Consider the following 20704-nt stretch of genomic DNA (forward strand, 5'->3'; position numbering starts at 1 on the left):
GCACACACATACAGAAGGCACTGGTCTCGGAGGACGACTCCCAGATTGGGGATCCCCACCCCCCCCTCACCTCCCTCCACCCCCTGGCCTCCAGGCAGCTCACTCATCTCCATCCACTGCAAAAGACAGAAAGAAGGGCTGTCCCACATCCAGACGGCTCCACATCCCCTAATGAATGTGACATTTAGCTGATATTTACATGCCATGCATGATGCTGAATTAGCATGCCAAACACTAAGCTTCAGATTAAACAAAGTTTAGTAATTACACACAATCTATCATGCTAAGATTTACTACAGGTGACCTGCTTAGCCAAGACATCCACTTAGTCCTGGTTCCCCTCCCCAAACCTTCATTAAAATGTTACACACACAAGTTATTTACATAGCAGTGAAGCAAAACACAGTGTCTCTGCAGGGGGAACTTTCAATCCTGTCCGTCTGCTCAGGTTGAAATTGCTTTGCTGACAAGAGGCAAAATATCAATCAGAAGTAATTTCTTCCTACTGCCTCGGCTGTCAGCGCCGCAGTCGAATGTTGACCCTCTGTCATAATACATTTGTTTACAATTTACATCGCTCACTACGCTGACTCCAAAACAGTCAAAGATGTTATGGCACCAGCGGCGAGAGAATATAAAGCAGTGAGGGCATTTGTATGGTGGATCCCTCGCCGCGTCGCGCTCTTTCAGAAATTATTTCACCTCGGCGCAAAACGTCCCCAGTAAACAAGGCTGCATACTGAAAAGGTAAATTATAAATGCCAGCTGAAAGCCAGGCGGGCATGTGACGCGGTACTGAGTGCTTTTTACATTAATCAGACGTCAGTGACGGTCAGGTGTGCCATCAACACCTCTAATGGAGATGTTACCTGACTGATAGACAACTAGCGGCGACAGAAGCGCTTATATCAGCAGGTTGGCTCTCAGACAGCCTTGTGAGGGCTGCTGGAGTGCTTGTCAAGGCCCTAACTGATGGGTATTACTGGTTTGTGGAGAATGAGTGTCATTCCAGTCAATACTGTCTATGTATGCATTAAACTGCTTCTAGCTCTCGTTCCGACAACATGGCAGCCCCTCTGAAATGATCTCCCTCACCTCGCTGATAAACACTCCGGCAGTTGATTTGCATGGAGGCTGGATTGAAATGTCAGGCCGTTAATTGCCAGTATCACGGCTGTTTCGTATTTTCCATACCTGAGGCCCTGCAAATCACGGTCGCTTTAATTGATTTTTCACCGGGTCACCGAGAAAGGAAAGCTTAAGGGCGGATGTGGACCCGGGTGACATAATTGACATTTGAAGTTAAAAGTCAAGCACTGGTGGCGGCACATTCCACAGCGAAAAAGTTAATTCAGCCAGCACAACTGTGTGACATTATAGGGATCATGTGTCGTGAATGAGAAAACCGGCTGCCAGAATGTGATAGCAGTTTCATAAACGGCATACTTTCCAAAAAACGCTGCAATGGCTGTGATTATATCCATTTATCAATTACAGGAAACAGTAACAGTTTGGCAAAAATATGAGATCTAGTCAGCCTGGAGCTTTTTAATTCCTCCTGTTGGTCCTTCTTTCTTCCAAATACACCTGCGTCCACTGTCACTTGTTTGTCTGCTTTCACTACAGCATCCCTCAGGTGTATATGTGTGTGTGTGTGTGTGTGTGTGTGTGTGTGTGTGCGTGTGTGCGCGCATCACCCTTTCCAAGGTGTCTGGGAGCTGAGGGCCCATCTGTGGGCTTCCTCCTGAGCCTCTTGAGAGGGCCACAAAGGCTTCTAATTATCCCTGACCTTCTGGCTCTCCCTCTCTCTGCCTCCCACTCCGGGCCCCTGTGGCTCGCTCAGGTCCCCTCTCTCCCTCTCCCATTCACTCCCTCCTCGCTCTGTTTGCCCCCTCGCACGTTCAAAATAACCCCTCCGCTTGGCTCCAGCCGCTAATTGCTGCCATTTCAGAGACAAAGACGGTGTTTGGTGCGAGGCAATCCGGAAGGTCAGTCAAGGAGAAGGGCTCCAATAACACCTGCGTGTCTGTCGAGGCTTGGTGGGTGTTTAGAATCGCGTTGCTTTGACAGGCACAACTCTTTGTTTCAAGGTGTTCCATTTGTGGAGACAAGTGATGCCTCAAAGCTGGTCATTAACAGCGAGCAAGACAGAGAACAGACGGGGATGATGTGGGGTCTGACAGGATTGCTTTTATTGTGAAAACTGATCATTTTCAAGCTCAATTAAGTTTGTTTATGACATTTTTATTTCATGAAAATTAATTTAATTAAAAATGACAGTAGAAAAGTGTATACTCAACACTGCATCAGAGCTGTTTGTAGTGTGGTCTGCACAAAAGAAATCATTGTGGGTGCAGACAAATGCTGAATATACCTGATGACGCATGATGGGTGATTTTGTTGATCAGGACAGTATCATCAGGGCGACCAACTGTCATGAAATGAATGTGAGATTCATGCAACTGACACCCTAACTGATAACATAAACCTGCACCAAGCTTAGCTGCTGCTGATTTGGTCCAGACAGAAAAGAAAAATAATCCAACAAATAGTACTCATTCAACATGTTATTAAACATGCATCATGTTTCAGTCCGTCCTCAGAATCAGCGGCTGTCAGTACTTTCTTCACATAGAGCATTCGTTCTTATCTCCTAACCGCCACAGGTTGATGTTTAGTTGCTGCTCCGTGTGCACAACAGGACACCGCAGCCTCGTGAACCCAGCAGCGTGGCCAGATCGCAGTCAGGTGTACCCTGCCAAGAGGGTTGGGAGGATGCCGAATGCACTTTCTGTAATTTCCTGGCCAGGCTCCATTGGTGCACCTGCAGCACACCTGGGCACAGGGTGGGGTCTGAAAGGATGCATCATAACAGGTGGGCGCATTAGAGGCTGTGGCAATTACGGGTTATCACATTCGGGACTTTCGCCCCCTTTAATCACAGAGCTCATACATACATTTCTGTACATATGTCCATTGCAACCCAGCTAATTGTTGTAGGGATATTTTAGTTTGGACTGCCATTAACTGGCACCGAAATGCTTAATTTTTAAGAAGAAAAAAGATGAAACGACATGAAAGAAGAGGTTGTTTTTTCAGTCTGGAGCTCCACTGACTCAGGGAGTTTTAGCACCACATTCAAAGCACTATACATTCAGAGGTGGTGAAATTTAAATGTTTTATGATGTCAGTGTCTTGCCTTTTATTTTATTTCTTGTTGGCCTTGCTGACAAACAGCCCTCTAGTCACGTTAACATGCAGAAACATGCTGTAAAACTTCAGTTGATAGCCGTGGCTATTATTTACATAAATCACTGAAATCAATGGGCCTATATTTAGGACAGGCCTTTAATTCCTCTCGCACAAAACTGTGTACAGTACTGCATTAGGCATACCAACACAACACCACTTTATCCTGTTAAAACAATATTTAAAACTTTTATGAAAAACCCTTTCGATTCATTTGATCTGACATCCCTTACAGACTAAAAGAATATGAATAACTTACAGAGTAATTGAGGACTGGACACATAATTTTGAGGTAGCCAACAACCCAGTTTTATACATTCGAAGAATTTGAATTGGAAGAATGAACGGCTAGGCAACCAGACCAGGCTTCTAATTTAGACAGGTCTTTATTAAAATGTGTAGCCACACCGGGCTAGTAAAAGCAACTGGGCGCTTAATTGGGACTAGGCTTTAAATTGAAGTTTCACGGTAAATCCCACTGCCCATCCTTTTGCCTCCACTAGTTCTTGCACTCTCCACCGGCAGGGTCAGGTGGAAGCTAGCTACCAATGTTGCTCATTCAGAGATTATTGCTAGTAACACAGTGTTGCTGCTGAAACAAGGTTGCCACCCTCGGTTCTCCCCCCCAGGTTGCCCTGATGAGTATGCGGCTTCATTTTGAGCAGTAAAACCCCTGTAGCATTGGTAACTATGTTAGCATCACTAGCCGTGCTGACACTGCTATGAGGGCTAACAGTGGTAACATAGTTCACCATGGTAAAGGGGTTTTGTGGTTTAAAATTAAGCCGCTTTATCACCAGGGTGAGCTGGGGGGAGACCACAGGGTGGGCACAGTGTTTCCACGGGAATACTGTCTGGTCAGGACTGCATTACTAGCTGTAATCCTCAACTGAGCGGTGCCACTAGCTAACGTGAGCTAACGGGTGCACAGTGCAGTAAACTAAAGAATAACAAGATTAACCTATAGACCGATATGTGTAACCGGCCAAAACCGGCCTAACTAGGACCCAAGTGATGCATTGACCATCTATAGAGCCATTCTGTCAAGTTTCATGTTGCACTTCTGTTACAGTTACCTACCAGTGAAAGAAAACTTTTTAATGAATGGGTAAAAAATTGGTGTGACATTTTAATAAAACTTTATTAAAAAACTTGGTATTTTGGAACCTGCAGCGTTTGGTCAAATGCTCAACATTCACCCACAATCTAATGTGTGTACAATTGTCTTGCAGTATCTTGATTGTTTACCAAACTTCATAAAATGTGTCGTAATGAAAGTGAGCTAACATTGGCCCGGTCTTGACAGCTAATGATGTATGGGTTTGGGACAAGGTGAACTCCATTTGTTTCTCCATGCATGCTGCAGCCACTCAGAGCCGCTCTTGTTCAGTTTATGGTCATGGATGAATGAAGAAAATGAACATGGGCTGTAATTAAGACCCCGGCTTATTGAATTTCACACTTTTCAAATTTAGATTTATCACCCAGTAAAAGATGGCCTTGCCTCATTGTGAGGACACTGAACCAACAAACAGTGATTAGCACGCAAAATAACTCTTCTAATTAGCCTTGAAGCACATATTTGGAAATGAACCTCAACAAGCTCCATTTAACATATAACTTATAGAAACACACATTTCCACCTGCTGCAAACAATAAGGAAGCTCTTTTTTCTCATAATAGATAATTGCTGTAGTTCAGAATGTCCAGCCAGTAACCCCACCAACAGTATCGCCATGGAGACTGTAATTATGTACGTCGTGATGAGGGGTGGAAATAGACATGGGAGAAAGGGGGTGACGCTGTAAAGCATGTCAGTGAATATCAGAGCTTGAGCCCTGCAGTAAATAATGACTCCGCTGCCGCACTCTGTCTCCTGCTGAAACCTTGCTGGTCTCTCGGAGAGAGTTGCCAAGGAAACAGTGAATGAAATAAATCTACAGTTTCATGTCAGGAGGTTGAAGGAGAAGCAAGACAGGAAACCAGGAGTTTACAGAGCAAATATTCAAATCTGTCATCGTTTTGTGTCCTGCATATGTGTGCATGTAAAGACGAGTGCAACCCACTCGCCAGAATAAATATAGGCATCATATAATGTGTCTGCAAACCACAGGTATGTTACAGTTAAATGTTACTATGCAGCAGATGTGTTGAAACTTTGGGTTTGTTAGCATTTGAACAACACTGTGGGTAACACATAGTTAAGGTTAGGCACATAACACAAGTGGTTATGGTTAGGTAAAGATCATGTTTGGCTTAAAATTCCAAGTTTTTGGGGCACTATCTCGGCAGGAAACACAGCAATGTCTCAGTAAAAACAAACCCTTTTCGTGGTACTATCTTGGGTTGTAACGATCCATCAATCTGGGTTGATATATCAATTCAATGATCAACGATCCAATATCATGGATGCAAAGTGCAAACATCGATCCGTATCGTCATCTTTAGGGTACACTTTTATTTGGAAAGGCTGCGTCACCATCAAACAGCAGCAGGCAGAAGACAAACAGCCTAGAGAAAGACGACAAGGATAACGTTATTTACTCGGGATTACATCAGCAGAGTGGACATATTTGGATTTCGGAGAAAAAAGGGTTCGACAGACAGAGCTGTATGTAAATAATGCTGTTACGAGATAAAACACATTGTAGTGTTACCTGCCTGGACGGCAACATTAGCAACTCTGTTTCAACAGTATTTGACTGAAAAAACATGGATGCAGACTGAAATTCAACTGTGCTGTTCTGTCTTGAGATGCAGTGACTTAAACCAATGTTGGGTAAGAAAAATAATGACGTTACATGTAATTTGTTAAGCTATAAGTAGAGGAAAATGTCTGCTAGCTGCTAGGCTAATTTATGCAATGGAAACATGCTAAAGCCAATCATGTGTGACTAGCAAAAAACAGTTGCTTCGTCTCTGAACTTTGACAGTTATTACTGAGCTGAATTTGTTAAATTATCTTGTTGTTAGTCTATGTTTTGTGGCTGTTTAGAGAAGTTTGCCTTCAAAGCTTTGAGCTAGATAGACCTGAAGTTTTAGGAAACACATGATGGTCTGGGATCAAATTGAAAGATTTCTTCCAGAAAGGTTTCTCTGGCAGAAAACCTTGAATGTTAACTTATCCGATGTGCTGTTTTATGTGTTAATGGAGCCAATTTAAAGTAAACTTAATTGCACTTAAGCGGTTATAGTTATTTGTGTTGTCTTTATCTTTTATGGCCAAAAGCAAAAAATAAAGGGGTGGTAGGTTCTTCTGTAACGGACTGTGTTAAATGGGCATATAATTTAGTCTCATATCGATCACAGGCCCCTGAATGACATCGAATCAAAATCATATCGTGACAGACTTTATAATATCAGCAAATATTGTTTTCCAAAGAATCGATATAATATCGTGACGAAACTGGTGATTTACCTCCCTAGTACTATCCCGGCAGGAAACACAGCAATGTCTGTAGCACTATGTTAGCAGGAGATGCAGCAATGTCTCTGTGGAAAAAACAACAACTAAAAAACAACTGGTATGGTTGTTTGTTTCTTTCGAATAGTGGTCTGCAGCTTGGTAGGCATCCGCCATTATCTACCATGCCCTCCACTTCCCAATGTCAACAGTCAGTTCAATACTACATCACTTTAGACTCATTGATATAATGCATATGAATCGTACAAATGTTACCTTTCTCTTAGTGACAGCTTACCGGTGCAACTCCATAATTAGGAACATGCTGGCTTATTACTTTTAGCTTGGCTCGTTATCAGCTGGTAACTAGCTTCTAGTGGTCCAGACCACTCTGCACAAGGAAGGATGGTGAGATGTTTGGGTGCCGTTCAGCTAACGGGTCTTTTGCAGTCTTCACCACAGAACAATAAACATGGCCTTCTCGTGAGGTCTAACAGTAGCCCTGAGTTTATCTAGACACCTCATTCTGCTGACTGTCATCACTCTTTGCTGCCTGACCCGACAGAGAGCTGCTTCCCTCCATGTACACAATGAAGTACACATCACACCCTCACAGGTTATCCACAAGGCCAACATTCTCCTCTGTTGACTGGGCTGAATAATGATCAATGGAAAAGGAGCTGTGAGGCAAAATTAGAGAATCCTTTTCTGTATGGGCAGTACAGCTTGTTTTCTGCCATGTCATCGCATCGAGACGCAGAATACAAAACTGATGAAAAGCACTTTTGGGGCACGTTTTGAAATAAATTCCTTGACGCCTACAATAAAGGTGCTTCTTCTTCCTCCCTGTAAACACAAACTAACATGGCAGGTGTGAGAAACTTTATGTGAATCACGACGGCGAAACATAAAAAACAAAAAGACGACTTCCAGCCCGACTGAACAGGCAGCAACAATAACAAACAGCAGAGCCTTGTTAGCATCTTGTTTGTGTTCAGTCGGTGTATCTGTCAGTTATCTGGCTCGTGTTGTTTTACGTCCGTGTTTCTAATTGACAAGTCGAAAGCTGTTGCCCCCCTGTCCTTAATCCTCCCCACCAGCATTAATTAAACATCCCTCCCCTCTTCTAATTAACAGAGCATTACGAGAGCAACAAAATAAATCAGCGCTCTGCATACATCCAACTGATAATGTATTCCAAAGTACTTATCAGGCAACACAATTCTCCTCTCTCTCTCATGTAATTAGACACTGATCAAAGTATTGCTTGATTTGATAGGATGCAGAAAACACATTTACTGTATAAATTACCAGCAAAATAAATGCAAGTCTGGGCTATAGTTAGTCAATAAGAAGAATGTAAAAGAATTCCGAAGTCTAAATTGAGGTTATAAAAGACTTCAAATGAAGGATGAACCCTCCAGGACTTCTTTTTCATGTGTTTTTGTGGCCTCTGGTGTTGCGTCAAAAGTATTTGGAAACTTGTCACAAACTCTTTTCTACTGGCGGACTTTTGGTTTTTGAAGAATAGCTATTTGTGGCAACCGGCTCAGCAGTGATCAAAGGCAGAAGCACCTTCCATCCTTCACGGCAATGATAGTTCTGCTGGATCACATTTGTAATTTGAGCGTTTGCGTAGGTGGGGAGCTCTCAGACACACAAGCTCGCAGACACACTTCTTCTCAAAGCCCACGATTCTCCTTCAGCAACCGTACTTTCTTTTTCTTTTTGCCTTAAACAGTGCATTATAAAAGAAGTGTCATTTTCTGTCATCCGCCCACCTCTTCATGTGGTGGGTCCACAGTAGCCGACCACATTGTTCAAACCTCTGTAATGATGTACTAAGATAAGACTTGTGTTTGTGTGTTTGGCTCATGTTCAGCATGTATATGTGTTTGTTCTTTACGCACCAGTGTTGTCGCCTTGTTTCCCTCAATTACACACGTACAACTTGCCAGCAAATTCCCCAGTTCATCTATAATGGATCAAGGGATGTTCTAGCTGCCTGTACCGGATCACCTCAGTAAGCGGGCCTCAAACAGCCCGGCATGTCCTGGCACTTGTCCCAGCGAGAGGAATGGGGACCTCGATGACATGGATGGGGAGCTCAGGCAGCGCTGAGCTGCTCAAATATTGATCAGTGGGGCTGTCTTTGAGCTGGTTAGTCTCAGCCAGCCAGTCACCCACGGGACTCCGTTGTGGGTGGAAGAGGCCACACAACAAAGAGAGAAAGAACTCGCAGGCTTGTCTGGCTCGATCCACATTCCACTGGTAGATGCCGCTGCTTCTATCACAGCAGAAGTCCTCGGAGAGAGCATCACCTCTCTATTGACGTTCTGCTCAGCTCTGTGAGATGACGCATCCCTGAGGATGGACCCAGGGTGGACGACTGATCAGTAGGGGTCGAAAGGCCATACAAGACCACTGTGTCTGATTTCAGTGTAGTCATAAAGAATGGCACATATATAGAGACATTGTTCTACTAAAAGAAATGAAAGATAAGAGACACTTAGAAACTGAAACAAGTTGTGCTGTGGAAGTTGTAGGTTATCCTCAAGGTTGTTTCTATCCACCTGTTATGCATAAGTTAAATTTGAAACAAAAGGTGGAAAATCACAAATAAAATCACACTTGCTAAGCAAAGCTGGCATATTGAAAAGAGGAGATGTAATAAAGGCTAACAGAAATAAACTAACTCTGTCGATGACATACAAAGCTGTGACATCACCAAGTCTATAACCTGCTCTTCTGTACGGTCAGTGCAACTCGATTCTGCTTTGCCAGGCACCAAGCAGTGTTGAGCAGTACGGTGTTACAGTAATAATATTACTTTATCCAGTAACGAGTAGTGTAACTAATTACTAATAACATTTCATTAATAATATCACAGTTACCGTAAAACTCGGAATATAAGTCGCACTGGCATATAAGTCGCAGTCTATTTTTTAAGGTCTCAAACAGGGAAAACAAGGTTTTATATTACTATTTGTTAATAAAAACGTTACACAATAACAATAACCTCTTAAGCAGCTTTGGTTACTTTTCAGATTGCAATTTTTCAAACAACCTCTTCAGGAAATAAAATTAAAACAACATCTGAGCCATAAAAATGAGTTTTAATTAACCTTAAACTTCTTTTTTCTTTTTTTTCCTTTTTTTTTAAAGAAGACAGTTTTACCTTATTAAGGCCCATTTATGCTCCCTTTATGTACGAAAATGTATACGTCCGTTTCAAACGATGTTACCGTCACTGCCCACATACTTCCATGCGCCCAATATATCCACCAGGAGGCAGCCCAGAGTCAAACGTTTATGACAAAAACAAACATGGCGACTGTGGAGGAGATATTGATAATGTACCTCTTGCATAAAAGACAAAAACAGAGGCAGCGTTGTAGGAGGTGGTGGTCGGTGAGGCCGTTAAATACATCGCGACTGGAGGACGGAGAATTCTTTTCTCTAGTACTGCCAATGAGAGAAATTGAATTGTTATTTCTTCTTTGTGTCTCACTAGAGCTACGTATCGGGTAGTGACAGCAACACTGCCCCCACGGTTCCCGGTGGTACTGCTCTGTTTGGCCTGTATCCGTAAGCTTTATGGAAACGTGCAGAAATACGGACGAAATGAACGCAGAGTACGGACAGAAGGCTCCGTCCGTATCTGGATCCGTATTTAACGTTGAGCATAATTAAGCCCTTACAGTGTAGGCTGTAACTATACATAACAATATGGCGGCTTGTTCGCTGGCTGGCTGTGATGTCCGTCACAAATCTTGTGGGTCAAATTACCTATGTCAGCATTTACCTTGGTCTATAGGTCGCACCGGTCTATAACCCGCACCCAACTTTTCAGATGAAAAAAAGGGGGGGAAAAAAGTGCGACTTATACACCGAATTTTAGGTACCTCAAAACCAAACATCTCCTTACAACGTTACTTCCGTTATCAAATCACTGCTGACCTGAAATACAACATCACATCAGCAGACGCATTTTTGTAATCGTTACAATGTGCAGGCACGCCACAAAGCAACAAGCTAGTTTGGAAGACTGAAATATTCCCATTACTTTGATTTTGTCGGGAGCAAAGATGACAAGAACACTTTTGCTACAGGTAGTCATAATAAAACTGACGGACGTGAAGCTCCTGGAGGTACACCTGGTCACAGACAACTGAAGACCCTCAGGTCAAAAATAAATAAAATAATAATGCTAATAATTTGAGTGCTATCTAGCCTTAGCTACACTAACCAGCGATTACCCCGACATTCACACAGAGGCACACATCTGAATTTTTGGGAGATAAGCAATTACAAGTTTTATGGGGTGTAATCGAAAAGTAATATAACGAGTAGTGTAACGAATTACTGTTGGCAGGGATTGATAAGTAACATTGTTACTTTGGAAAAGAGTAATGAGTAATATATATTATATTTATGTAATGTAGTAATGAGCCCAACACTGCCATCAAGTGTAGTTCAGTAGAAAGAAAATAGTTCCTGCATGAAACTGCTCACAACAAGGTCTGTGGATTATCTTAAGTAACCAGGTCATGATTTCATTGCTGCTGAGTTTTTAAAATGCATGTTTTTTTGCCGCTTTAAGCACCTCAAGCCGAGTCATCTAGTTTCATTATATTCGAGAGAAGGCAGACATCACCAGACACACCTAAACAATCTAGACTGATAAATAACACGACAGGTGATGCCCCTTTAAGGCAGCACAGACAAAGCTTTTTTATACTCAGCAATCCTCAACAATTTAAATCTTAGGGTGTGAAATGTGAAAGACGGCTTGATTAACCTACAGGTGCAGATCAAACCATAGATAAAACTTCTGTAGGATTATGGGGGATGAAGAGATGGAAGTTGAGCCTCCCTCCTGCTGAATGTTAAAAGTGTAACTTCTTTGGCACTGCAGCTCACCTGGCTGAGTCTATAATTAAACTGAACTTTTTGATGAGCTCTAACTTTTACTTCACCCAGGTAAGCTGTCCAGATGCCAAAGCCAATCTCGCTCGTACTCCTATCCATACTCTCAGATCCTGTTTGGACGACTGCCACTGATTCCTCGCACGTCAACACAGCATCAGGTGCGTGGCTGCATTTCGACTCATCCCTTGCCCAACTTGAATTTCCATCCTCGTGGCTGCAGGCTGCTGAGTGGCGACGGCTGGCCGAACATCGCGGTCCTGCCAGAATCCTGACACAGGCTGCAGATGCACAGAGTGACACGAGGTCCCCTCACCCTGCTGGCACGGGCCCCTGCCTGGCCATCTGGTGCCTCTAGAGCAGGTGCCAGTCACTCATCACAACCCGCCCTCCTGCCTGCATGCAAGACACAGCCCTCCGCTGAGGTCTTCGCTCCCACCTCCTCACCTCCCTTTCGCCAACAGTGACTTATCCGGTGCCCAGGACCGAGCCCATGGGACATGAGAGAGCTGCTCACATACACAACGGGGAGCTAGTCACTTGGCTCGTGCAGAAAAAACAGGGATGTTTGGAATAAGTGATGTGCGCTTAGACAGATTGTCACTTTGCATGTTCGAGACAAAGAGGAATGTCGGGGGAGCGCGCAACCAGGCAACCAGTCACTTTGTCTTGTCTGTTCAGAGCAAACTGTTGAAGAGGAATAGATGTGTCGCCAGGGCAGACAAGCTCATGTAGAAACCCTCATCAATCCTCGCTCTGTCAATCAATGCTGGGCTGAAAGAAATCTCCCGGTCGAAGCAGCTGGGAGCAGAAGATGAAGGCGCTGATTTGACTGATGACATTTCAGTGGACATTAGCACTTTAGCCGCCTTTCAGTAAAGCCCATCAATATGACTGCCTCCTTCTTATAGACAGGCAGCACTTTGCTCCGGCCCTAATTTTTTTTTCTGCCTTTCATTTCATTAACTCAGATGTCGGCTGAAATGAGCAGCTGTTATTTGTTTGTTTGCCTCGCTGACATTTCCTTTGACATGGACAATGCATCAGAGCGGCCTCGATCTCTGCTCATCTTTATGAAAGGAGGCGCTGCTCTCGATTTGACAGGAGTCACTACTAAATCCATCACTGAGCGTCAGTGATTACGGTCGAAAAAGTATATGAAACTCCGCGGAAGATAATTCAGTTTGAGGCTTTAAACAAGATGCTCATATTTCAATTTCTGAAGGTCCTTTTGAAAACTGATCACATGCTGTGCCACTTTATCATCTGTTGCCATTCTTCAGTAAAAGATGTTTGCTAAGAAGTCTCGCAGCCACATCAAAGCCTCTAAACAAACTAATTTAAGGCCAGACTGTGAAGCCAGTCTGTCTGTTTCAGTCGGCGGTGTGTTTTGGGGTTGCGGGGAAAGAGGTTGACATGAAGACAGATGTTGTTTGGGCTATGTAAATGCTGGAGTTGTTTAAGGGGTGAGCAGGAAGACAAAATGATAAATGTGTGTCAGTAAAGCCCAGCATCCCTCACGCAGAAGTTTTCCTGGCGAGCGGGAGCCTCGCCGCCTCGTGCCGTTTTCAAAGGGCCGTGCCGTGCCAGAACGCACGTTTTGTAAACCGCAGCTGTTCTTATCTGGGAAGTCCTAAGCACTTCCAGAGGGTCTATCTGTTTTGGTGTCAGGGGTTTAATCATTAACTGGTGAACGTCTTTGTGGCAGACGCTGATCTAAGCTCCAGATGAGTCACCGTTGTAGTTTTTTCAGATCAGGAACTTTGCTCTTGTGCTGCTGCGGTGGCTGGTTATGCTTCTCAGTCTCAAACTGGACTTACCAGATGAACATCATGACACCTTTAGGGCTCCACCACACACACATACAGAAGCCTCCCCTGCCGTGCTCAGCACTAACCCCAGTGAGATACCAGCATTCCAGCGCACATTACTATCTTCATCTTTCTGCTGCTCTAACACCCCGTGTATCTAACCCGCTCTTCAGAGATAAAGAGAAAGGGACCGTATGCACGCACACACTCGCTCACATACCAACACGGCGATAAATGTCACAGCACTCCTCGTCCTCCCCCTCTTAGATAAAGCCAAGCACAGATGAAAGCCCCTAAGAAAATATAACAGGGCAGTGCATTTGTTGTGTTTGATAGCATCTGCATGGAGAGGACAATAGAGATGCACGAGGAGGGCTCAAGAGGAGCATTCACGGCAAATGCATTACTTCAGAAGGAGCACAAACACACCACTTGATTCATCACGCCGGCAGCGACCCGTGCTTCCGAGCTCTCAAATTGGAGGAAAAATGTAATCTTGGTACAGTTTGGAGGGTGTTTGCATCGTTGAGAAAACACTCAACCAACTGGCTAATGTGGAACCGTCAGGGTGATTTGCAGATTTCGCAGCTCAAGGAGTGGTTCAAAGTCAGATCAGGTTGAGCCGCCCGAGTGGGAGGTGTTGGAGAAGTTGATATCAGTTTGCCATCATTTGAGGAAAATATTCATCGGCAGTGCGAGTGTGATAAAATGGTTGATTTGCCGTTTCGGTTCAAAACCACCAAGGTTAAAACTATTTTTCACATTTTTCTTCATTTTTGGATATATCTTAAAAAGTAAACTTATGGAGAAACTTGAGCAGCCACTGTGTGATGCAGGTGGCTGCAGGAGTTTTCCTGTGCTTACTCCTCTAGTGGTGATTTATTACTCTCTTAATAAAGCCTCTTAACACAAGTCTGAAGGGAACAAACAAAAAGCAGAGGTTTGTGCAGTCGAAAGACTGCATGAATCACACTGATGCAGAGCACCCCCCCCACCTCCTCCCACACAGGTAGTTTATTGAGCGTTGGGCTCTTACATTGTGGAAACAATGAAGGGCAACGTTTTTGCAAGTCGGCCAAGTTGTTATCTTATTATCAGATGTGATTTGTGTGCTTGTGTCTGGTGGAACTTATTAAATGCTGTTGAGTCTTGATGAAAAGTGACAAATAAAAACTGACTCATACACTGAAGAATGTTCCATCTTTGGAAACTGGATCTTTTTTTGAACTGTTACTCTTATTCTGTCAGTTACTTCATAAAATGTAGACACACATAACTATAATTCAAAGAAAGACAACTTACCTGTTGAAGTAAAACATGTGATAGGTATTATTACGGTGCTTACAACCCATGACCCTTTGCTGCATGTCATCCCCCCCGCCTCTCGCTCCCTTTCACGCTATAGCTGTCCTATTGAATAAAGGCAAAATTAAAACATTATATACATTTACAGGTGAATTACATGTTATAAACAGCAAAGTTAGCGATAGAGATCGAAAACATGTTTGTTTCTGCTGTAAAGTTGGCCATTTTAACATTGGAGTCTATGGGTACTGAGTCGCTCTTGTAGCCAGCCTCAAGTGGCCATTTAAGGAACTTTTTTTATTTATTTATTTATTTTTTATTTTAACCTTTATTTTACCAGGAAATAGTCCCATTGAGATTCAGAATCAGCAGCATAATAGTTGCACTAAAAAACACAATAGGTTAAAACAGACAACATGAAACAAACAGTTACAAAACAGTTGGCAATTCACTTCAAGACAGTAATCACCAGCAGCGCTCAGTAACAGGACATATGCATTCAGTACTCAAATAGTCCTTAATCCTACTTTTAAAATGTTCCATACTTGGCAGGTAATCCATTTTAAAATGTCTCTGTAACTCACACCAGGACGAGGGTGCAAATACTTTCACCAAAGACAGTTCGTGTTCGAGGAACGACATACATAATTTGTCCATCTGACCGAAGATGACAGCTCCTGGAGACTTTAGGAATCAAGAGAGAACATAAATAAGCAGGCAAATCACGCAATATGGCCTTATAAAGAAAAATGTACCAATGTTCCAGTCTACGATTGTGCAAAGAAGGCCAACCAACACTCTCATACAAGCTGCAGTGATGAGTACGAAAACCAGAATCAGTTACAAACCTTAATGCTGCATGATGCACTGAATCCAGCATTTTCAGAGAAGATAAGTTTGCATGCATATATAAAATGTCACCGTAGTCAAGTATTGATAGAAATGTTGTATATATATGCTTGTATAAATCTTTTTCTTGCACTAAAGGAGAAACAACATTTGTTTCTGAAATAGAAACCAATTTAACCCTGAGTTTTTTCGTAAGACACTCAATGTGATGTTTAAAAGACAAATTTTCTTCTAAGAAAAATCCCAGATATTTGTAGATTGATACTCGTTCAATCACTTTGTCATATAGCGTAACAATCTGACAAACATCATCATCTGTATTCTTTGACTTCGAAAAGCACATAATTTTAGTTTTGTCAGAATTGAGTACGAGTCTCAATTTATAAAGATTTTTCTGAACGATATCAAAGAACTGCGGTTGTTTGCATCTCTGTGTTGGTTTCTTTTTTTTTTTAAAGGTTCTGAAGATTGCTGCTTGATTACATCGCATTTATTTCACCGAGGTGTAAAAATGACAAGTTTTACAGAGGGTCACATGTCGCTAATTCTTGGCTAGGCACAGCGACTTCCTCGGGTCTTACCTAGTTTCCTGGCAGCCTCACAGTGACAACAAAACTCTATTACAAGACCGCGGGACAAAGCTCAAGGCAGTGAGTTAGCTAAGCATGGTAAACTGCTGACGATATTTTAACATTAACAGTGTTGAGGTAAGACAGCATCGATCATCTCATCTAGCTCTCAACAAAAAAGTGAATTTTGGAAAATGTTTTATTTGTTAAAAAACAGTAAGGCCAAATATTTGCTGGTTCACGCCTTTTAAACGAACTTCCTGCTGTACTTTGTTTTATATAATATCTTTTGATTTCTAATTTGAAAATGACCCCTTGACTTCTGGAACTTGTGATGATCAGTCTTTAGTATTTTCTGACATTACACAGACAAAAAGATTAATTGAATATGCCATAGTCCCAAAAAGTTGTTGTGTTTTGTGGATACAGGCTTACTTTTGCAGCAAGATCTTGACTGTGTATGAATGAAAACTTTTACTTTACTTTACTTAATCCCTGTCTGTAGTTGATGGCGAGGATTACAGTCTATGTTCTGTACTTGTTTTGAAAGCAGGTATCTGGGTTTGTGTTCGTCACACTTCTAATCATTCGTAGTGTGAGTTTGATAAAGAAAGTCAGAATTAGATCTCTGGCTTGTGTGACAGGATGAAAGAAGTGTTTTCTTGCTGTCACTGAAAACAAGTGTGTTGTTGGCTGGATTTCAAATATTTACAACAAATGATTGTGAAAGCTGAAAGCTGATTTGTGTCCGTGTAAAATGTGATGCCTGTTATAACAGCCGTGACCTGACATACAGAGCTCAGTAGAAATAGACACAATGAATGCATTCCTTCTCTCTACACTCGTGTATGATGTATGTCCTCGGCCTGCTTCTTGTTTGGCTTCGCACGCTCTCCACAGATACATGAAATACTGTGAGACACTGACCGCTGACCAGATAAACACATTCATACACTCATTCATATTCGCCCAATACACTCCCCTGTACGCCCAGACATATCTTACATTCTTCGGGAGGTCAGCACGTGCACAGCTGGAAATTCCAAAGGAAGTAGTGCAAGAACAAGGAACAAACAATGTGAAGAGGTAACCAATAATAAAGGATTGGAAGGGTTCAAAAACATTCTTGATACAAATCTTTTACATGTTTCTTTCAAGAAGTGATTTGTTTTTCTGCGAATCGTCTCATTTTGAAGTCCTGTTTAACAAGTATTCTTAAATCATGGCACATTTGCGAGCTTTTACTCACAGATACATTGGAAACAGATGACATCAGCTGTCCGAGAACACCAGACCAAAACACAGAATTAACCAGGAGAGAGTCAATCATTGAGTTTGGCGCTGATCACACCACGACGTGTCGCTACAGACACATCTGCTTCAAAAATGAATTGGCAAAGGGCGTTGGGCAAAACCTGGCAATCGCATGTGATTAATGGACACAACCTAATCTCCTGTTATCTCCCCCATGCCCCCCCTTACATGCGGTCTCTCTGTCTCTCAGTAGGTAAAATAAATACTGCTAATATCAACCCTTTGTGTCCATTTGTTATTGTTCCACTGTTCCTGTCACTATTACCGGCATCAAAACAGTAGCAAATACCACCTCTTGCTTGATTTGATTGGCTGCTTTGGCCAAGTGTGACACTGATGAGCGACGTGCACCTTGCACCAAGAAGTTGAGAATATTTTAACCTTTACGTGCATCTAATAAATGCTGGAAAATGGGATGCACAGTGCAAACCAAGAGGGCCGTACTATAGTAAAACAATGGTGTGCTGGCGACAGGTTCTTATGACACGTCTTGGTGTGATCGGGATCACGAAAGATCCTGGAGGTCATTCTAATTCAGTGTCCGAGACCATCTGTCAGCAGTGACATAGACTCACAAGTCAGTCTTGGGACGCTTTGCTTAACTAAAGACTGATGACTTTCTCCCTGATTTTGTGTTTAGATGGGCGGATACAATTTCAGAGTTTAAAAAAATTCCCTACGTTGCAGAACCAATAGTAAATCCGCAGGGCGGTTCTTCAGTGGCTCGCTGAACTCTTGTGCTCCTAAACATAGTCTGACTAGAAACACGTGCAGCGGTACAAAATGGCTCAAGTTGCTGTAAGTCCTTCATTTCCACAATCTTGTGGACTGAGCACACGTTTGATAAAACGGAGTTAAATCTCTTTGCATCCATTTTCAAGCTCTCTGTGTGTTTGTGTCCTTGTGGACGAGAAAAGGGGGAGCACACATTTCCGGAAGGGCGTGTCCTTTTCAAAAATGCAAGAGGCGTTGCTTTGTTGCCAGCCGTTTTCTCCGGTGTGTTAAACACACTTTAGCAAGGAGTGTCCCCAGACTATCAGAAGGCGGAGATCTCTGATTGTCTGGTGGCGAGACTAGCAGTGACAGGGGTTAAGATCCCTCCCTGTATGTGACCACGTGTCAGAACTGATGACAACAAGATGTCAACTTAGTTATCTCCATGACAACGATGCAAAGGCTGTGAGAAGTAGATGGCAAGTTCCAGAAAAAGCTAATGAGCAGACCTTGACTTAAAGGATTAGTTTGACTTTAATGAAAAACGTGTTCATGGCAATATTTAGATGAAATGATTTATAGCGCTCTCATGTTCGAACTCCAGTCCTTGGTTGTTGCCTGGCAACCCCACTATAATGTCATGACCGAATTACTGTGATGTCGCGCTAACAACAACAATCACTTACAGGTAAAAAAAATGGCAATTTATTCCTGTTGTCATTTTCAGACGTAACTGTGACATTTAAAGACATAGAGTTAAACACTGTGGACTGACCAATGTGACGTCCCTCTTCTACTTATTTTATGTACTTTGTTACTTTGTTATTGTCTTTGATAAACCAAATCTACAAGCACGGAAGTTAAACAATGTACTGCTGTGTAACTATACGCTGGTCTGAGGCATTTTCCTCCAAATTTTGCAGAACCTCAATAGCAGTGTCTAGTCGTGTTTCTTTCTTACAGCTACGGATTCAAAATCCAAATCGGGAAACTTCTCAGAGGAAATCAACAATTTTGTAGTACATGGCCAGTAGGGGTGGGAATCTTTGGGCACCCCACGATTCGATAACGATTACGATTCAGGGGCTACGATTCGATTATAAAACGATTATTGATGCATCTTTAATTTATGTATATTGATGCACTTTTTCACAACACACATTTCTTTTTGTCTCACTGAATAAGCATTCAACACTTGCAATTTTTAAAAACAGTGCATTTGTAATAAGAAAGAGTTGAATTCATTTCCATTATATTTTATTGAACATATAAATGGAAATGCGTGCAAACTGGAATGTTACAACTTCATTGTACGGAACCAAAGGTAACAACAGTATCTTAAATCACAAGATAAAATGCGCAGTTAACTTAGAGTGACAAATGATTCAGTGGCGACAGACGTCCACGCATCACATGTAACTGCGTTCCTACCTGCCTGCCTTCAACAGTGAGGCCATGACTTCTGTTTTGGTTTGATGGTAGAGTGTCGGGATTGCCGTGTCGGTGAAATAGCGTCGGGATGGGATGGTGTATCTAGGCTCTAATGTATGCAGCAGTGCTCGAAATCCCTTATTTTCCATGACGGAATAAGGATGCAAATCCTTGGCAATAAATGCCGCGATGGCCTTCGTAATTCGCGTCGCCTTTCCAGATGAGGGTGGCAGCTTTCTAATTGCTTCCTCAATTGTTCTCTGGTCGGTAGCGCCACTAGTTGCCGCAGCAACAACAGCCTGCCGTCTCCCTGACTCCTCTGTCAGGTGGAATCGAGTTACATGGCTTCTCATGTTTGTTGTGTTGCCAAAGTATTTTATTTTAGCACGACACAGCTTACATATAACATGGCTCTTGTCTGGTTCACTTCCACCGTCAACGTTGTAGAAGCCAAAGTATTTCCACACGTCTGCTTTTAAATTAGAAGGAACTGTTCGGATCTCACAGCGAGGTGGGTAGCGGTCAGCCATGTTTGTTTTCCTCTGTGCGCATGTCGGCGTGTCCGCTCCAGGTGCGCATCCCAAAGTGTCCCGGAGATGACGCGTACCGCGCTTCTTAATTCCGCATCATTTAGAACCTTCTGTATTACTCTAATTAATCGAAATTTGGACATTTGTGAATCGATTCAGATTCGTCCATGTATGAATCGTGATGCATCTAAGAATCGGAAATTTCCCCCACCCCTAATGGCCAGATTTGTTTGCTTTCACCACCAATGCTGCAAAGTTAAAGTACCAGGTAATCATTAAGAGCACACTGCAGAGTTGCCACTTTGTGGTAAAACATGTTAATGAATGCTCATTCAGACATAATAATGTTGATAGGTTACTTAAGGGCAATAGGCTTATCGTCATTATAAGGCTCAAATATATTTTGCCGCCCCAGACTGATTATTTTGGTTGTTTTTTGATCCAAAGATGGCTCTTCTGATTGTTACGGTTGCTGACCCCTGAACTACAGCTACTTCTGTCTTTGCCTCTGAGAAAGAACAGTCTGCCCATGCACAGAATGTAGACTAAGTGTACACCCAACCCTACGAAATACAGGTGCGGGATAAGGCAGCATTCAAA

The sequence above is a fragment of the Epinephelus fuscoguttatus genome, linkage group LG21 (genome assembly GCF_011397635.1).
Source record: "Epinephelus fuscoguttatus linkage group LG21, E.fuscoguttatus.final_Chr_v1".
Taxonomy (NCBI): Eukaryota; Metazoa; Chordata; class Actinopteri; order Perciformes; family Serranidae; genus Epinephelus; species Epinephelus fuscoguttatus.